This window comes from Chiloscyllium plagiosum, unplaced genomic scaffold (genome assembly GCF_037043375.1).
Source record: "Chiloscyllium plagiosum isolate Xiang-an unplaced genomic scaffold, Cpla_swu_hap1 HiC_scaffold_2, whole genome shotgun sequence".
Classification (NCBI taxonomy): Eukaryota; Metazoa; Chordata; class Chondrichthyes; order Orectolobiformes; family Hemiscylliidae; genus Chiloscyllium; species Chiloscyllium plagiosum.
Genome location: NW_028270140.1, coordinates 26,644,331 through 26,663,351, shown reverse-complemented (window position 1 = coordinate 26,663,351; position 19,021 = coordinate 26,644,331). Strand labels below are relative to the sequence as shown.

The following is a 19,021-nucleotide window of genomic DNA, read 5'->3' as shown; positions in this document are numbered from 1 at the left end:
TGCCTGAATTCAAAATTGTAAAATCTTTATGTTCAGAGGTGGTTAAAAAAAAGGATCTTAGTCTTGAGGGCAATGAAGGAGCTCTTCGAGAGAAAAAAAATCCTTGGGCTTGTCAGGGGAATAAATTTGGAAAAGCAGAATCTCTGTATTACACCAAGGTTGACATTGCCTCTAATGGAGAGGATTCCTGGCTCATCACAGAAATGTATTTGTTATTCAATATAGCAGAATTATGTTCCTTACCCCGCATAGGTCCTTTGAAATGACCCCCTACCTCAAAAAGATTTGTTTTAAAAAAAACCTTCGTTCTCGGAAGCATCTCTTTGAATTGGGGCAGGCTACTGGCCTGATGATGGATGAAAGGCGTAGTTTTAGTTTTGAAGCGAGTGGACTTTAAAGTGGCAGGACTGAGCTGGCTTGTGCGTGAATTGCTGAGGTCCAAGCCTTGTCAAGTTAGGGCCTTATTGGTGGGGTGAGTCGCATCCTGTATTCTTACCGCAACTACTTATGTATGTGTATCCGTCCCACTGGTGAAACTGTCTGGAAACGCCTGAAGTTTCTTCCAGTGGTGAAGGATGTAGGACAGGTGATGCACCTCAACAGGAGGTGTCCTTAAACAAGAATCCAATAGGACTAATAGGAAGGAGTTCCACGCTACCACTATCCTGTAAGTGTTTCTCGACTGAAGGGCTTGGCTCTTATGGCTCCCTGTCCTGTATGTGAGAAAGTTCCTTTTTAATCCATCCTGTCAATTCTTTTCACAGTCCTAAATCAATGTTCAGTCTGCTCTCTCTTTTTAACTTTCTGTGTTTCCAAGAAATGCAAATAGTGTATGCAATCAACTTTTGCTGCCCTGAGTACATTTTGCTGATCCTGTCCTGCATTGACCATTCCAAAGGTGGTGGTGGTGGGTGAGTGGGAGGTGGTGGTGGTGGTGGGTGGGTAGTGGTGGGGGAGTGGTGGTGGTGGTGGTGGGGGGTGGTAGTGGTGGGGGTGTGGTGGTAGTGGGGGGTTGGTGTGGGGTGGTGGGGGTGATGGTGGTGAGTGGGTGGGGGGAAGTGGTGGGGAGGGAAATTCCTTAAAGCTTTGAAGCACTGATAGGGTTAAATGTAGAGCAAAAGAGCAAATGTAACAGTATGCTTTAACAAGGCAAATCTCTTAAAGATTCTTCTAGGGTATATTTTTAGACAAAGCATATTGAAACATAGAAGAATAAATGATAATCTTAAAAATTTATTAAACTGCCTTTCAGACAATTTTGAAATGCATGTGATTAGTAAAATGCTTGAACTTAATTCTTGCCAATTGAATGTATGAATAGCAGGAACACCTGTGGTGTAAGGTGCATTCAGTACCATGCTGACATGTTACAGGTGCACCAGTTAACATGACTTGAGTGCTTTCTGTGATATGTCATCACACTACAGACGTTATTAGTCATATTAGAGTTGATGCAGTACATTCTGAGATTGTGACTTTCTGCTGCAGGTTGTACTGTTGAAAATCAGTAAACACAGGTGAACTAATCTCAGCAAAAAATGTATGAAAGTTGAACAACCTGCAAATATTTTTCCTCTTTAAGTTTGTAGTATCCCATTCTTGGTAAAGACGAGCTGCTGTGTGTAACCTTCATGGTTTAAAGTGACCTTGCACCTCTTTTTGTTCTATAGTCGAGCTCATTAATCACATACAAATCGTCTGTAGTCCTCTAACAAAAGCCTTGGAATGTGTTAATAGCCAATTCAGAATAGGTGAGAATAAGATGATTTGCCAATGTTCCCGCTTCAACAGGCGACTTGTGGTTACAGGACTCCTTGATGTGGTGACTGTCAGCTGCTTAAAAATTAGTCTGTTTTGTGAATATCCAATCAGAGCCATAGCTAAGCTGAATGTTACTTTAGAAAGGCAAAGTTGGATTAGTTAGATTAGCTTGAAAATTGCAGTTCCTTTCATTAAAAAAATGACAATCCTATGTGTTCTAGGATAAATTAAACATTTTGCTCACAGAAAAAGGAGACTGCAGGTACAGCATGCAGGTACAGCAGGTAGTGAAGAAGGCTAATAGCCTTCATAACAAGAGGAATTGAGTATAGAAGCAAAGAGGTTCTTCTGCAGCTGTACCGAGCCCTGGTGAGACCACACCTGGAGTACTGTGTGCAGTTCTGGTCTCCAAATTTGAGGAAAGACATTCTGGCTATTGAGGGAGTGCAGCGTAGGTTCACGAGGTCAATTTCTGGAATGGTGGGATTACCTTACACTGAAAGACTGGAGTGACTGGGCTTGTATACCCTTGAGTTTAGAAGATTGAGAGGGAATCTGATTGAGACATATAAGATTATTAAAGGATTGGACATTCTGGAGACAGGAAACATGTTTCCGCTGATGGGTGAGTGCCGAACCAGAGGACACAGCTTAAAAATACGGGGTAGACCATTTAGGACAGAGATGAGGAGAAACTTCTTCACCCAGAGAGTGGTGGCTGTGTGGAATGCTCTGCCCCAGAGGGCAGTGGAGGCCCAGTCTCTGGATTCATTTAAGAAAGAGTTGGATAGAGCTCTCAAGGATAGTGGAATCAAGGGTTATGGAGATAAGGCAGGAACAGGATACTGATTAAGGATGATCAGCCATGATCATATTGAATGGTGGTGCAAGCTCGAAGGGCAGAATGGCCTACTCCTGCACCTATTGTCTATTGTCCATTGACTAACAGCTTGCTTGTACCATTAGCATTATTATAATATGTTGTTTGCATTAAAGTTACAACAAAATATTTTGTGCTTTTTCAGATGTTCTGGTCTTTGGAACATCCACTATTTTAATTGCTCCATCATTGGTGGCTACGTCATGGATATAAACTCGAGAACTCCCTCCCTAAACTCTTCCCCAATCACAACCTCTCTTTTTTAACTAACCCTTTCATCACCTATCTTGGAAAAACGTTCTGAGGGGACCACAACAATATGGGTGTGAAGGGGATTCTGCCACTTGTGATAGAAACTACAAACTAGGGAGCAGTTTTTAAAAGGGGGCATCCTTTTTAACAAGAAGGTAAGGAGAAATTTGTTCTGTGAGGGTTTTGGCTTGTGATGTTTTCTCCACTAGTGAGGCTGAATTAATGAATATTTTTAAGGCTGAGTTCAACAGAATTCTTGATTGACAAGGCAGTTAAAGCGTGGATGGGTTTGACACAAAAGTAGAGTTAAGGTTGCAATCAGAGCAATCACGTGGTGGGGGAGGTATGTGGGGCTGAATGTCCTATTCCTGCTTCTAAATTATGTTTTTGCTTGTACATTCATATAGTTTATTACCTTGAGAGCTCAGCAGGTTTCTGAAGAAGAGCCACATTTAACACAATGTTCATTTGATTTCTCACTCTGCTGAAGCTGCCACACTCAGAGCTTTTCCAGCACTTTGTTTTTATTTCAAATTTCCAGCGTCTGTAGTATTTTTCTTTCATCTTGTGTGTTACATTTTGTTTAGTAATGCTCCTGTGAAATGTTTTACTCTTTAAAGGACACTTTATATACGTATGAACTGTTATTGTTAGTTATGATTGGTAATAGGAATAAAATTTAATATGTTTCTTCAGAGAGCGGATATTTTGACAAGCATGACATGCCCATTTTCTTAGCTGTTGAAAAGAATGTCCAAACAAATCACAAAAGCATATTAAAATGTATCTGAAAAATAACTTCCTAATTTCAGATAACAGTAATGAAGAGCTGTCATTGTCCTGATTTGGTTTAGTCTCTTCACAATCTAGGTCTAAGATTCCCTCATAATCAAATGACATTGGTATGGTTTTATATACAAGCACTGTGCTTCCAGATGCTCTGTAATTTATTTATTTTCTCTCGTGACATTGATGATTAATACAGGAATGGAAAACTTCAAGCACAATTAGGTTCTTTTACAGATGAAGCAAACAAATCGTTTCTCATGAGGGGTCACCAAGTTGAGATAATCTAGCCCTTGCAGCTGAGGCAGCTCCTTCCTATTTCTGTTTATGCATCTCATTCATTGGTTTGTCCTGAACATTTTGGTCCTTCGGTGGGTTTGAGAGGAATTGCTCTAACTATTGTTATCTCATTGGTCATGACATACTGAATGAGAATACTGTACCAAAGTGACAGGTGCTGTCCCAGAGTACAGGGTTTCCATGTAGGGGAAGGGGATCACACTAAAATTCAAACCAGTTTCTGTCTCACTCACCAATCATAGATTTCAATAGCCTTGATTAAACACAGGAAATCTTGCTAGTTTCCTTCCTTCTATCCCAGCCCAGCTGATGGCATACGACCAAGGAATGTACCTGGACTCTTCCGTCTTGATGAAATATTGCTCTGGAAATATTTAGACAGCAGGACCTGCTTTTGGTGATAAAGTTTTGAGTATCATTTTAGAGTATTATTATATATTGTGGTCTTTTACATCATACATTTTCTTGCACACAGTAACTTGATGAATGTAATACAGTCAGTTGATTTAAGTTTCTTGTTTGTCTGGTATGGATAATTGGTGGTTAAATCGGCCTGAGCTCTGCTTACAATTGACCGATGCCGGATGGGCATGTTGCTTTAGGTTTAAATATTTTGAACTTGTCTTGATGAATAATAAACTCATCTTTGGTATGGAGTTCTTACTGTCCAATTCTGGAACAATGTAACATAAATTCAGTTCACTCCTTGGTATCTGTTCTATGTTTGTTTTAACCTTTGTGGATCTGATGGTCGACATAACCACTGTTAGTACCTACTCAGAACACAGGTGTCCTTAGTGGGCAATCTTCTAGTTCTTAATTAAAATAATTGGAAAATTACGCACCATGTCATCTGAATTTCAATACACAACACATCAGAGTAAAGATGTAAACTTTTCTCAATATTTGATACAGATTTGCATGAAACATTTGATGTATACACACCTTGCTGTAAATAATTTCGGCTGAGATGACATATGATTGTGAATCTGCCATGTAAACAGAAATGCAAGCAAAATACTGTGGCTGTGGAAATCTGAAATAGAAGCAGAATTTGCTAGAGAAACTCAGCAGGCCTGACAGCATCTCTGGAGAAAGAAACTGAATTAATGTTTAGAATCCATTTTGCACTTCTTCAGACTGAGTGTTCGGAAAATGACGGATTTATGTTGTCAACAGAGGCGGAGGAGGACTGAATGGAATATTTTGTAGGTATCCAGAGCACAAGGCAATGTGATTTTTAATGTCAGTGAAAGAAAGATAGATATAAAATGGGTGTAAATTAACATGTAGATTAGATTCCCTACAGTGTGGAAACAGGCCCTTCGGCCCAACAAGTCCACACCGACCCTCTGAAGAGTAATCCACCCAGACCCATTTCCCTCTGACTAATGCACCTGACACCATGGGCAATTTAACGTGGCCAATTCACCTGACCTGCACATCTTTGGACTGTGGGAGGAAATTGGAGCACCCGGAGGAAACCCACGCAAACACGAGGAGAATGTGCAAACTCCACACAGACAGTTGCCCGAGGCTGGAATTGAACCTGGGACCCTGGTGCTGTGAGGCAGCAGTGCTAACCACTGTGCCGCCCCCTGTCAGAAAAATATGAAACAGAGGTCATATTCTGAAATTTTGGAATTCAATATTGAATCCTTTTAAGGTGTTTTAAGGCAAACAACTGAAAGGTGGGTGTCATTCCTACAAAGCAATCATCAAGTCTGTGTTTGCTCTCAACAATATACAGAAGTACAAGTAAATTGCTGCTTTGCCTGGAAGATGTGTTTGATGCCTTGGACTGTGAGGTGGGAGGTAGTGAATGGGCAAGTGTTATAACTTCAGTGATTGTGTGGCAAGATACTGTTGAAGGAGCCTTGGTGAGTTGATGCAGTGTTCTGGTTGGTGTCAGACACTGCGGCCATGGAGAGTAGGTGGTAAAGGAGCGGGTGAATGAAGTATCAATCAGGCTTTTTTTTTGTCTTGAATTGGATTGGACTTCTTGAGTATTGTTGAAACTGCACTCATCCAAGCAAGTGGAAAGTATCCCATTGCACTCCTGACATATGTTTTCCGGATGGTGGATAGACTGTGAAGGCTCAGAAACTGAGTTAATAACGTAAAATTCTCAGTGTATGATCTGCTTTTGGCTGGTTTAGTTCAGTTTCTGGTCAGTGATGACCATAGGATGTTGCTGCCTATTCAATCTACCTTAATAACATAAGCCTTTCATTCCAGGAATTCATTGAGTGATCCTTCTCAGAACTGATTCTAATGTGTTACTGTGTATCCTTTTTCAAATAAGGAGACCAAAGCTGTTCAGAGTGATTTGACCTCACCAAGGTCCAGTATAGCTTCTGTAAAACTTTCCTTTTATATTTCATTCCCCTTGCAATAAATGTCATTAGTCCACGAGCCTTCCTAATTATTTGCTATGTTGCATTTTAACGTTTTGTGATTCATGCATATGGTTACCCAGATTCCTTACCATACTACTATAAAATCTCTTCCCAGTTGCGGCATCTACCACATACCTGCTCACTAACATGTAAATATAAAATCATAGAAAGGTTACAGCATAGAAGGACACCTCCCAGCCCATCATGTCTGTATCAGCTAAATAAACTATTCATCCATTCTAATCCCTCTGTGAGTTCCTCTCGCCCCCACCAACCCCCCCTCCACTCCCAACACCTTCCCTTGTCACCGCAAGAGGTGTAAAACCTGCACCAAGGGTCCTTCATCTCCATCCAAAGCCCCAAAGGTTCCTTCCACATTCGGCAGAGATTTTCCTGCTCTTCCACACACGTCATCTACTGTGCCCATTGCTCTTGATGTGGTCTCCTCTACATTGGGAAGGTTTCAGGGAACTTCTGTGGGACACATGCACCAAACAATCCCACCACCCTGTGGCTGACCACTTCAACTCCCCCTCCCACTCACCCAAGGACATGCAAGTTCTTACCCTTATCCACTGCCAAATCTAAGCCACCTGACGATTGGAGGAAGAATACCTCATCTTCCACTTTGGGACCCTTCAACCACATAGCATCCATGTCAGCTTCACCAATTTCTTCATCTTCCCTGCCCCCACCTTATCCCAGATCCAACCCTCCAACTCGGGACCGCCCCCTTGAACTGTCCTACCTGTCCATCTTCCTTCCCACCCATCCGCTCCAACATCCCCACCTGCACCTACCTATCCCCTGCCCAGCTACTTCACTTCCACACCACCCTCCTATTTATCCCTCAGCGTCCTTCCCCTCCTCCCTCCCACACATTCCTGATGAAGGACTTATGCCCGAAACATTGATTCTCCTGCTCCTCGGAAGCTGCCCGACCTGCTGTGCTTATCCAGTTCCACACTTTTCAAATCCATTCTAATCCCACTTACCAAATCTGGTCTGTAGACTTACAAGTTACACTACTTTGGGTGTAGATTCACATTTCCTTTAAGTTAGTCTCTTAACAGATGCTTTATGTCCTCTTGAGAACATACTGTTCTACTTATCTTTGTATTGTTGGAAACCGTAGATACCGTATATTCAATCCCTTCATATAAGTCACTGAAATAGATTCTAAATAATTGAGGCACTACTGCTGATTCCTGTGATGCTCCACTAGTTATGGATTGTCTGATTTTTGTTAGCTAACCAATCCTTTATCCATGCTGATAAGTTATCTTTTTTTTCTCTTAGTAAGCTTTGATATGACACTTAAGCAAATTTCTATTGGAAATCCAAGCACACCATTTCTACAGGTTCTCTTTTATCCATCTTGGATACTTTGTTACTTTCTCAAATAACATGGAATTTCCCTTTTGCAAAACCATGTTGACTTCCTAAAGGCAGAGAGTTCCAAAGTCACAAAACCAACTGAAAAAAAGAATTGTCTAGAAAGGGTGCCCCCTAATTTATGACAGTGCCTCTTAGTTCTAGACTGACATACAAAAGGGAACATCCTTACCATGTCATAGAGTCATAGTCATAGAGGTGTACAGCACAGAAACATGCTGACCAGATATCCTAACCTAACCTAGTCCCATTTAGATTAGATTACATTACATTACAGTGTGGAAACAGGCCCTTCGGCCCAACAAGTCCACACCGACCCGCCGAAGCGCAACCCACCCATACCCCTACATTTACCCCTTACCTAACACTATGGGCAATTTAGCATGGCCAATTCACCTGACCTGCACACCTTTGGACTGTGGGAGGAAACCGGAGCACCCGGAGGAAACCCACGCAGACACGGGGAGAATGTGCAAACTCCACACAGTCAGTCGCCTGAGGCGGGAATTGAACCCGGGTCTCCAGCGCTGTGAGGCAGCAGTGCTAACCACTGTGCCACCGTGCCACCATTTGCCAGCACTTAGCTCATATCCCTCTAAACCCTACAAAGAAAATTATTTTTAATCAGGGGATTATGGTAGCTACATTTTCATTGGTCTAATCAATGTAAGAACTCATGATGATCTATTTGGGCCACCGTAGTCCTTTTGGAAAGCACTAGTAAAGCCTGGTACCCCTGCACCAAAATAGTTTTTGCCTTCCCTTTATTCGGACGATTCTGATAGCTGAATTTGAATTGAACCTAATCAACTCAGGAGGTGATGATGATCATTTTGGTGTACCACACTCTACATCAGAGAGCTCCAGGAGTACTCCACAAAAATATACACTCCTCCCCCATTCTCATCACACAAGCACAACTCTTCCTGCCAAAGTGAACACCTTTACATTTTCCCACATTACTATCCTCCATCTGCCAGATGTTTTGTCCATTCTCTCAACTTTATCCAGATCTGCCTAAAATGTCATTCTGCCTTCTTTACAGCATACCTTCCTAGTTGTCATGGTATTGTTTATACATTTAGCGACCATGCCTTTATTCAAATCACTGATGTAAATTGTAAAACTTGAAGCCTCAGCATAGACTTCTATGGACTCCACTCATCACATCCAGCAATTCAACCAAAGACTTCTTTATGCTCTGTTTTCTGCCAGCCAGCCAATCTTCTAACAGTACAACTGACAAGGCAGACATACCAGTACAATGGCATGGGGGTGCTATATGTCTGCCTGTTGGATGAGCAGTTGAAGTAGTACTTTGCATCAGTCTGCGCAGTAGAGTGCATCAACAGTGTTTCAAAATTCTAAATAAGCAAGAAGTGTAAAGTGGGCCGAAAATAAATATGATATCCACCATTGGAGAAAAGTGCGAGGGAAAGAAATAGCCCTGAAACCTGATAAGTTCCTTGGGCCTGACGATACACGATTCTAGGATTTTCAAGAAATGGCTTCAGAGATGGTAGTTACAGAGAGATTTAGGGATCCTCAAGCAGAAGTTACAAAAATGCTTGCATCCAAGTTCAGGTAATAAGGAAGGAATTGGAATGTTGGCCCTTATTTCAAAGGGAATAAAGTATAAAAATAGGGAGGTTTTGCTAAAATTATGGAAAGGCACTAATCAGACCACACCTGGAATACTGTTATGATCCCCTTAGGAAAGATGTACTGGCTTCAGAGCCAGTCCGAGAAGGCCCACTAGATTCACTGCAGGAATAAAAGGATTTTCTTATGAGGAGAGGTTGAGTCAGTTGGAACTGTCTCATTGGTGTTTAGAAGAATGAAAGGTGACCTTATCAAAATGAATAAGATTCTTAGGCAACTTGACAAGAGAGGTATGGAGAGGCTGTTTCCCTTTGTGGGATGTCTAGGACCAAAGGGCATAACCTCAGAGAGTTGGGTAGCCTATTTAACACAGGGAAGAGGAGGATTTTTTTTCCCCTGATGGTAGTCAATCTGAGAAATTCTTTACTGCAGAGGGCTATCTAGGTATATTCATTTTTAATCAGTGAGATAATCCAAGGTTAGGGGAAGAAGGGGGGGAAGTGGATCTGAGGGTTGTCAGATCAGCCTGATAACCCTCTGCGTGGATCTGCTGTCATTCAGTGAGCCTTCTGATTCTGCTTCTTGTAGTCTTATGGAGATGTTAAATCCAGCCCTTGTTTGGATGAATGGGATATTGTATTTGATTTGATTTATAATTGTCACATACACCCAAGTAAGTGAAGCGTTTTTGTTTTTCATGCAGTATAAGCAGATCATAACATGCAAGGATCATCAGATGATTGAATAGAGTGGAATTCAAAGTTATGGCTGCAAAGAAGGTGCACAAAAACAAGATCAACATTAGATTTGAAATTTGAGAGGCCCATTCAGAAGTCTAATAACAGCAGGGAAGAAGCTGTTCTTAAAACTGTTGGTACATATATTTAAGCTTTTGCATATTCTGCCTGATGGAAGAGTTTGGAAGAGATAGTAACCAGGGTGGGAGGGTGGCTTTGATTATGTTGGCTGCCTTCCTGAGGCATCAAAAAGTGTAGATGCAGTCAATTTTGTTTTGAAGGCAAGCAGGAGTGTTATCTCTGATATCCTGGACAATATGTAGCCGTCAATCAAAAACAATGGCCATTATCATGTTTGCGGGAGTTTTCCATGTGTAAATTGCCTGCTCTGGTTACTATGCTACAACCAGAACTACATATCGAAAGTGCTGTATTTAACATAAATCTTTTGGAATGTCTGTGCTTAAGAAAATTATTATATAAATGCAATTTTTAAGAAGCATGAAATTTTTAAAATCAAAAGTAGTCTTTTTCAGATTGTGTATATACATCAGTTAAGTCAGTTGTATAACTTATCTAAGAGCAAGAGAGAAAAGATCACCTGATATAGCCAATTCAAAATAACTGTTTAAATTCACTTCTATTATTGTTCTGTATTTTGCAAGAATATATATTCTTTGCATATTTCATAAAAGAGAGTAATGTGTCATTAATATTGAATTGCATAATCATCCAATCTCAGGCAATTTACTAATAAAGTATCATACCTCAATGGCAGATTTATACAAACTGTCAATAGTTTGATATATACGCAATGACTCTTATTAAATCAATTCATACACTTGCTTATGCAGTTAAAAGTAAGTTGAAGTGAGAGAAAGGTATCCATGTGCACTAATGTCAAATGGCCTGAGACTTTAGTTAAGGGATGATTCTACCACTTTGAATATAAATTTGCTCTGATGAAACTCCAAATTACTGTAAAGGTACTGACTTTATCGATACTTGTACAACATATAAAAACATCTTTTCAAGAGTGAAAAAATGCTAATAATCCTAATGGACTTTGCTGAGTTAAAAATATTTTGACTCAAGCGGAGCTCTGCAGGTGATGAAATATTCACATATAGAACTATAATGTCATTAATCTTGATGCTAATCTCAAAGCCACTCTGTGTTAAAAAGAAAGCTCCATGTGATAGATGTTATTTTCATCCAGACTCCTAATTTAAATACATTGCATTGCGAAATTAGAGGAGAACATTACAAGGTCAAAAGCAATTCAAATAGACACATAGGAACATAGAATATAGGAGCAGGATAGGCCATTCATCCCTTCTATCCTGCTCCATTATTCAATGTGATCATTGCGAATCATCCAACTTAGTAGCTTGTTCCCGCTTTCCCACCACACCTTTTGATCTCTCTTGCCCTAAGAACTATATGTAACTCCCTTGAGGACATTCCATGTTTTGGCCTCAACTGCTTTCTGTGACAGAGAATTCCATAGGCTCCCCACTCTCTCGATGAAGCAATTTCTCCTTATCGTAATTGCAAATGGCATAACTTAATTGTGACCTTTAGTTTTGGAGTTCTGGTCGTTGGGAACATCTTTCCTGTATTGACTGTGTCTAGACCTGTTAGAATTTTATAGCGTTCTATGAGATTCTCCATCATTCTTCTAAAACTCCAGTGAATATTTAAAAATTCAATCATGATATGAGGGCGTTGCTGGTTAAGCCACCATTTATTACCATCCCTAATTGCCCAGAGGGCAGTTAAGAGTCAACCACATTTCTGTGGGTCTGGAGTCAAATACAGGCCACACCTGGTAAGGTTAGCAGATGTTTTATATTAATTCATGAGGGCATCACTAGTTAGGCCAGCATTTATTGTCCGATCCTGTCATTGTTTTTCCAAGTGATCGGCTATTATTTATTTCAGAATGGACTCCAGCATTTATTCGCAATAGTTATATCAGATTAAATAGTCTGTCAATTCCATATAGTCATAGAGATGTACAGCACAGAAACAGACCCTTCGTCGAACTTGTCCATGCTGACTAGATATTCTAAATTAATCTAGCCACATTTGCAAGCACTTGGTGCATATCCCTCTAAACCTTTCCTAATCATATACCCATCCAAATGCCTTTTAAATGTTTCAATTGTACCAACCTCCACTACTTCCTCTGGCAGCTCATTCCATACACGTACTATCCTTTATGTGCAGATGTGGCTCCTTGACTCCCTTTTAAATCTTTTCCCCTCTCACTCTAAACCTATGCCCTCTAGTTCTGGACACCCCATTTCCATGGAAAAGACCTTGTCTATTTATCCTATCGACACCACTCAGGATTTTATAAATCTCTATAAGGTCACCCCTCAGCCTCCGACACTCCATGGAAAACAGCCCTAGCCTGTTCAACTCTCTCTATAACTCAAATCCTCCAACCCTGGCCACATCCTTGTAAATCTTTCCTAAACCCTTTCAAGTTTCACAACATCCTTCCTATAGGAGGGAGACCAGAATTGCACACTCTATTCCAAAAGTGACCTAACCAATGTCCTGTACAGCAGCAGTATGACCTCCCTACTCCTATAGTCAATGCTCTGACCAATAAAGGAAAGCATACCAAAAACGCCTTCTTCACTATCCTATCTACCTGCAACTCCACTTTCATGGAACTGTGAACCTGCACTCCAAGGTCTCTTTGTTCAACAACATTCCCCAGGACCTTACCATTAAGTGTATGAGTCCAGCCCTCTGTTACCTCTACCTACGTTTTTAAAAAAGTGTGGTTGTATTAGCTACCCTCCAATCCATTGGAACTGTTTCAAAGTGGATTATATCTTGAAATACGGTAATTATCAACACTGCTGTCCAAAAGCCAAGTAAGAAAATAAAACTAAAAAGAAAATGTCCAAAAAAAAGGGAAATAAAACGGGAGCAGAGATTACAGTCCACAATTGTTTGGAAGAGTGTAGAGCTACTAACTGGAAGATGAGGTATCATTTCCCATGCTTATAATGGACTTAAATGGGACATGAAGAAGGCCAAGAACAATGTGAGAGCAAATAGAGAATTGCAATGTGAGGTGACTGGCAGTTCACAATCACACTTGTGGACTGAATGGAAGTGTGAGCAAAGTGGTCACCCATTTCTTGTTTAGTCTCCACATTGAGGAGCAGATTAAGCTGTGAATAACGTATTATTAGAAAATAATATCGAACTAAAAAATGCACATGTGAATTGCTGCCTCATCTAGAAAGTGCCTTGGATACTGAGGAGAGAGGAGGGGAAAGGGCATCTTGTGCAAATTGCATCTTGTGCAAATTGCAGTTTCTTGTGCTTGGATATCCTAAGAAGTTTCACAATCATTGATTTACTTTTGGAGTGGAGGCACTATTGATTTATAGACAGTATGTGCGCAAGATCAAAAAGCAAAAAGATCAATTACCAGTTGATTACATTAGTTTGGGGAGCTATATTGTCTAAGGCATCAAACATATTCTCTGCTCCTCTTTGTAAAAGATGAATATCTGAACAGACATTTTGGACTACACTTTAGCATTGAAGGATAACACTTCCACTAACTTAAATGAGATTGAAATATTGCTCAAGGTTGTGTTTAAGTCCTAAAGTGGGACTGGAACCCATTTGACACAGGCGAAAGTGCCAACACCAAGCTAACTGATACTTTAAAAGCAAATACTTTGAAGGGCTATAAATTAAGAATTTTCTTCACTGAAACAGTAATGATTACTGAGTTTATTTTACTGAACTCCACTAGTGATAGGAGAAACTGTTAAATTATTGGAGCAAATATAATCAAACTGTAAAATATAGAGCAGAGTGTGCATACACCCACGTACACATGCAGCATGTCGTACAGTGGGTTTTATGCAGTTCATTTTATAACTGCTTTAGTGACTTACCATTGTTATGTAAGCTATGCTGCAGTAATGCAGGAGCAATTGTGTTGCATGGTGTTATAGACTTGTCTCTTTAAAACAGTTAGTGTACATTGTGACAGGTGATGTTCTGGTGTAGAGACACCTGTCTCACTGTCAGTCATTCTGCCTGTAGACTGGAGTCATTCTAGTCAGTCGGTTTTGTGTGTGTGTGTAATGTGTAGTAAGAATAGAAACCAAACTATCGGAGATTTTCTAAGGAATGGAAATCTCTCACAGATTCCCACTCTGGCCATTTTTTTAAACAAAAGATGGGAATTGCACATTTCCGCTCAGGATTTCTTCTGAATTGTGGAACTGTACTTCCATTCTGATAGTCTTTATAGGGTAGAACAGTCAGATGAAGGCAAAACATGCCACATTTGAAGCAGTCAGCTGCCTATTTTGAACTTTGAAGGTCCTGATAGCAACTTTGACAGCTGCTATTGAAGGGTGAGTATGTAAGGTAAGTGTGATGCTAGTATACCAGGAGGGTAGGTGCTTGAGGGGCTTAGGGTATCAGGTGTATAGAGTGCCAGTTGGTAGGATACCAGGTGGGTAGGGGGTAGGTCTCAGCTGTGTGAGATGCCATGGGAACGGGTCAGGGTGCCAAGGTCCAAGGTGGATGGAAGGGGTGCAGGGAAGGGTTGGGCCCAGATGTAGGGTTCAGGATAGGTCGGGTGGGTGGAAGAAAGCAGATCCGGAGAGGGAGAGCTTCAGGTAGGGAGGGTTTATGTCTAGCAGAAGAAGTAAGAGTGGGCTCGGGTCAGATTCTGGGACGGAAAGGGATGATCAGTTTTAAGGAGGTGGAGAATAGAGCTGTCATGGTTGTGGAGACAATTGGATTGGGTCCACTGGGGTGGTGGTGTTGGCGTGGGGGAGGAGGTTGTGGAAAGGGAGTCAGGTTCCAGGGAATAGGTTGGAATTGGAGGAGCTGGATGTAAGTGGACTAGGGGTAGTGTAATTGGGTGTGTATGAATTAAGTATAGAATTAGTTTCATAGTAACTCAGGTATTGGACAAACTTTTCCTGTGTAATTTCATCAGAACCATTCAATGTCTCCAATTTAAATAGAACTTTCAGTTGATTCCAGGTGTAGAGGAAATGCCCAGTGGAAAATTCAATTTCCTGGTCTATTCCTGCACAACTCCAATCTATTCTGGAATAACAACCATCTGGCCAGTGGTAAATCTGCCCATATGTGTCTAAAGACTGTGATATCATAAACTTGTAAGTAGCAAGCTTAATAAATAAACTTATAGACTTCTAACCCATGAGGACCTGACTGTGTGTATGTTATTTGGGATAACAAATGTGAATACACAAATGGCCATCAGAAAGCGTGATCTTTGGACATATGCTGGTTGTCAAGACATTCTTCATGTTGCCAGACTTTTCCTGTTGCAGACTTCTGAAGAAGAGTATAGTACAATATTGAAGTGGCAGCTTAGATGATCTGATCAACTGAGCCTTGAATCCACAACTGTGCTTGCTCAAATGCAAAGGTATCATTGACTGAACCAAACTGACTGGAATTGTGCATGTTGAGTATCGGCACTGAAGCTGTGCAAGGCAAAGTGCAGTGGAGCATGACTACAGCGCATGATTGTGCACCAGTGTCATTTCTGACATTTCTCAGCATGACTGCTCCCTTGTATTCCTTGAATGAATGAATGTTGTAAATATCAAGTAGAATATTTAAATAAGTTACGTAAAAGTAGCTTTTTAATTTTGTAACTCTCTAAAGTATATTTACATACCTCCTTTGTTTGCTGGAACTAACTCAGTGTATTCTATTAATATTTGACTTTTACGAATAATACCAAACGCAGAGAATTTCTGGGAACTATTTGGTTCAGGTCTAATATTTTTGAATTTACTTCCTATTTATTTGAAGAAAACATCACGACTAAAGAAACAAGGGGATTAAATTTCACTTTCAGGTTTGGCTGGACAACAGTGGAGACAGCCACCCACTGGAGTATTATATGAAATGGCTGACTGAGCCAATTTACAATAACTGCATGATTGAGGAGGAAAACTGACACATTGGCTGGTTTGGTGATGGAAAGTTCAAAAGAACAGAAAAGAAAGTCTTGCAACGATATAACACCATAGAACATCCCAGTGTGCCTTTTAAGTCAATGAAGTACTTTGAAGGGCCCTTGTTGTTGTAACATGGGAAATGCAGCAGTGATTTATGCTCCCACAAATTACTTGGAGCTGCATCTCAGCATCCAGCACCTCGCCTCATTGCCTACTCCAGTTATGTAGGGCGCTTAATGCTAGGATGATGCAGCATGCTCCGTCCGGGATGAACTGGAGGGCACCTCCCAGACCAGTCCAAATAATGGAACTGCATCTTCAGCAGCCCCATTTTCTGCTCCATCCAGCCCTGGTCGATGCATGGGCAGCATTGTGTCTGTGCTCTCTATCAGTTATGGAGTTGTGCAAAGGTGTTATAAGCTATACTTCTTTGTTCTCCACTAACCTATAACTTGTTAGGCATCTGGATGCTCAAACACCAGAGTGCTGTTGGAGGTAGGAGTTAGGTAGCTATGAGGATAAAAGGCACACACTTCCATGAAATGGTAATGGTGATTGGAAATCAACTGAATATTAACTGAATGAAGCAGCTTCCTATTGATGAATTCCACGGTGTTATGATATGGCCCACTCAGTGCCACTTGTATGTACATTCGATGGCATCCTGCACCAGGGGTGAAGCCAGCTATGTTCCTGAAACCTCCTGCCCATTACAGACCTCATCATTTGGAAATGATGTAAACGTGTGTGACCTTGTATAGGTGCCACCTGTCACTCTACTTATGCATTTATGGGTGCATGCCTGAGAGGTCCCACACAGGTCAGCAATTGTTCCCTGGAAGGAACCATTCATATTGAGGTTCATATTGGCTGTCACCTGCACAGCCACTGGGAGAGGATGGCTTTCTATTCTTCGGTCCCAACTCCAGCATCTGGCACAATTCCATCACAGTGTTCGGGGACAAATAATTCCTGCACTGGCACTGCACTTCACTTATCCCCAGGAAATAGAGTTGGGACCAAAGATCTCTGGTCCTTCTGTGGAGCCCAGTCTTCTTGAGGGACCCTGCGGCAGTGTCTCTCCTTCATCTGGGTGCTGATTGTCTTTCTTGGTGGTCTGCTGCCATTCCTGGACCTTCCATCTGCACATTCCTCCTGCATCTGCCTTCACCTTCTTCGGAAGGCAGTGACAGTGGCCAATATGTCACCAGTGAGAAGGTACAAGAGTGTCAATGGAAATGACCGACCTTGGGAAGAAGGGGAGTGAAAGAGGTTCTTGGGTCTCAGAATAGTGTCACTGGTAAGCCTGCAGATGAGGGCTGAGCATGCCACTCCTCAGATGAGACATGCTGGAAGGAATCTGATAACAAGGACCATGTCTCTATAATTCATTCAGCTTCAGCCTCTGCATGTGCCGCATTGGCTGAGTGAACAGCACATTGAACGAAGAAGGAGTCCCTGCAGTGTTCTGAAACAATCTCAGAGCCAGATAAATCATTCATCGTATTCAGTGCAAACCTTCCTTAAACTTACATGACAGACAATGAAGTGATGGTGGGAGGCTCCCACAGTGCCCAGCCTTTGGCCAGCATTGGCTTGTTTATAAATTATTGCTGTTAACTTCATGATTATTGAGATGCCCAATTGTTGAATTTGCAAGGACCAATGTCATGGTGCAAATTGGCTTCGACCAGCAGCTTAACTCTGCGTGCATAACAAATGGGCGGAGGAATGATTGCAAATGGAATGTTGCTGGAGTTTGCAAATGACTTCTTCATGTATTGCACCTTTAAAGTTCTAGCACCCAGCAAATGTGGATCCTGTGCTTTTGTACATCAAACTGACTCTGACTCTTTCTCCTCTGGGTGTTGTCTCAGCCATTTTCTAGTGGCAGTTTACAACTGGAGAAGGTCATATGATGGCAGGAAACAAAGTGAGCACTGGGCTCAGTCTGGTCACCAGATTCCCCTTGGAGTCTCCATTTCCCCATTTACCTCACCCCAATGACTTATTTCCACCCATTTCCTCCCTCAATGTGAAGACCAACTACATTGAACTTTTCTTTCAGTTGACCTTCCTGCCCCTCAGCGATCATAGAATCCCTACAGTGTGGAAACAGGTCCTTTGGCCTAACAAGTCCACACCGATCCTCCGAAGGGTATCCCACCCAAACCCATTCCCCTTACTTATTACTCTAACATTTACCCTAACTAACACATCCTTGAACATTATGGGCAATTTAGCATCGCCAATTCACCTAACCTGCACATCTTTGGATTGTAGGACGAAACCGGAGCACCCAGAGGAAACCCATGCAGACACGGAGAGAATGTGCAAACTCCACACAGACAGTTGCCTGAAGCTGAAATCGAACCTGGGTTCCTGGGCGCTGTGAGGCAGCAATGTTAACCACTTAGCCACCGTCCCACCCCAATGTTGCATTACACCTTAATGATGCAAAATCTGCTCCTGTCCCCTTTGGAAGCCACAGTGGTTGCACTTAATACCCATCCTGTAGCCCATCATGCAGCTGATGCTGTTCTCCCTACCTTCCCGCATCACTATCCTTGTCCCCACCTCTGGAAATTCCTGTGGCTAAAGTGCCAACACACTAAAAGCCTGCAAGTCACGAATGTTGCAAGCATGCAGGTAGGTGCTTAATCAGGCTGAGCACTAAGAAACTTGAGATACAGCCTGGTCCAATTGGTGAGCTGTGTGCCAGTCTATGTATGTAGAGTGGCCTTGCTGAAGCCTTTCATTGGTGGTGCCATCTGCAATGTAAATCTGTGCTTTCTGAATGGCCTGCGATTCTCTTAGAGAAATGCTATAGTTGGCAAACACTAGATGCCAGTGTCTTTGATTGAGAGATATGTGTGTAATTGGTGTCCATGAATCATAACGGGAGGTATT

The 19,021-nt window shown here is 41.6% G+C and overlaps 1 protein-coding gene across 1 annotated transcript in view; it reads left to right on the top strand.

Moving 5' to 3' along the window:
- The window catches only part of LOC122563665 (ADAMTS-like protein 1), a 571,728-nt gene that overhangs the window by 883 nt on the left and 551,824 nt on the right, over positions 1 to 19,021 (top strand). The window lies entirely within an intron of this gene.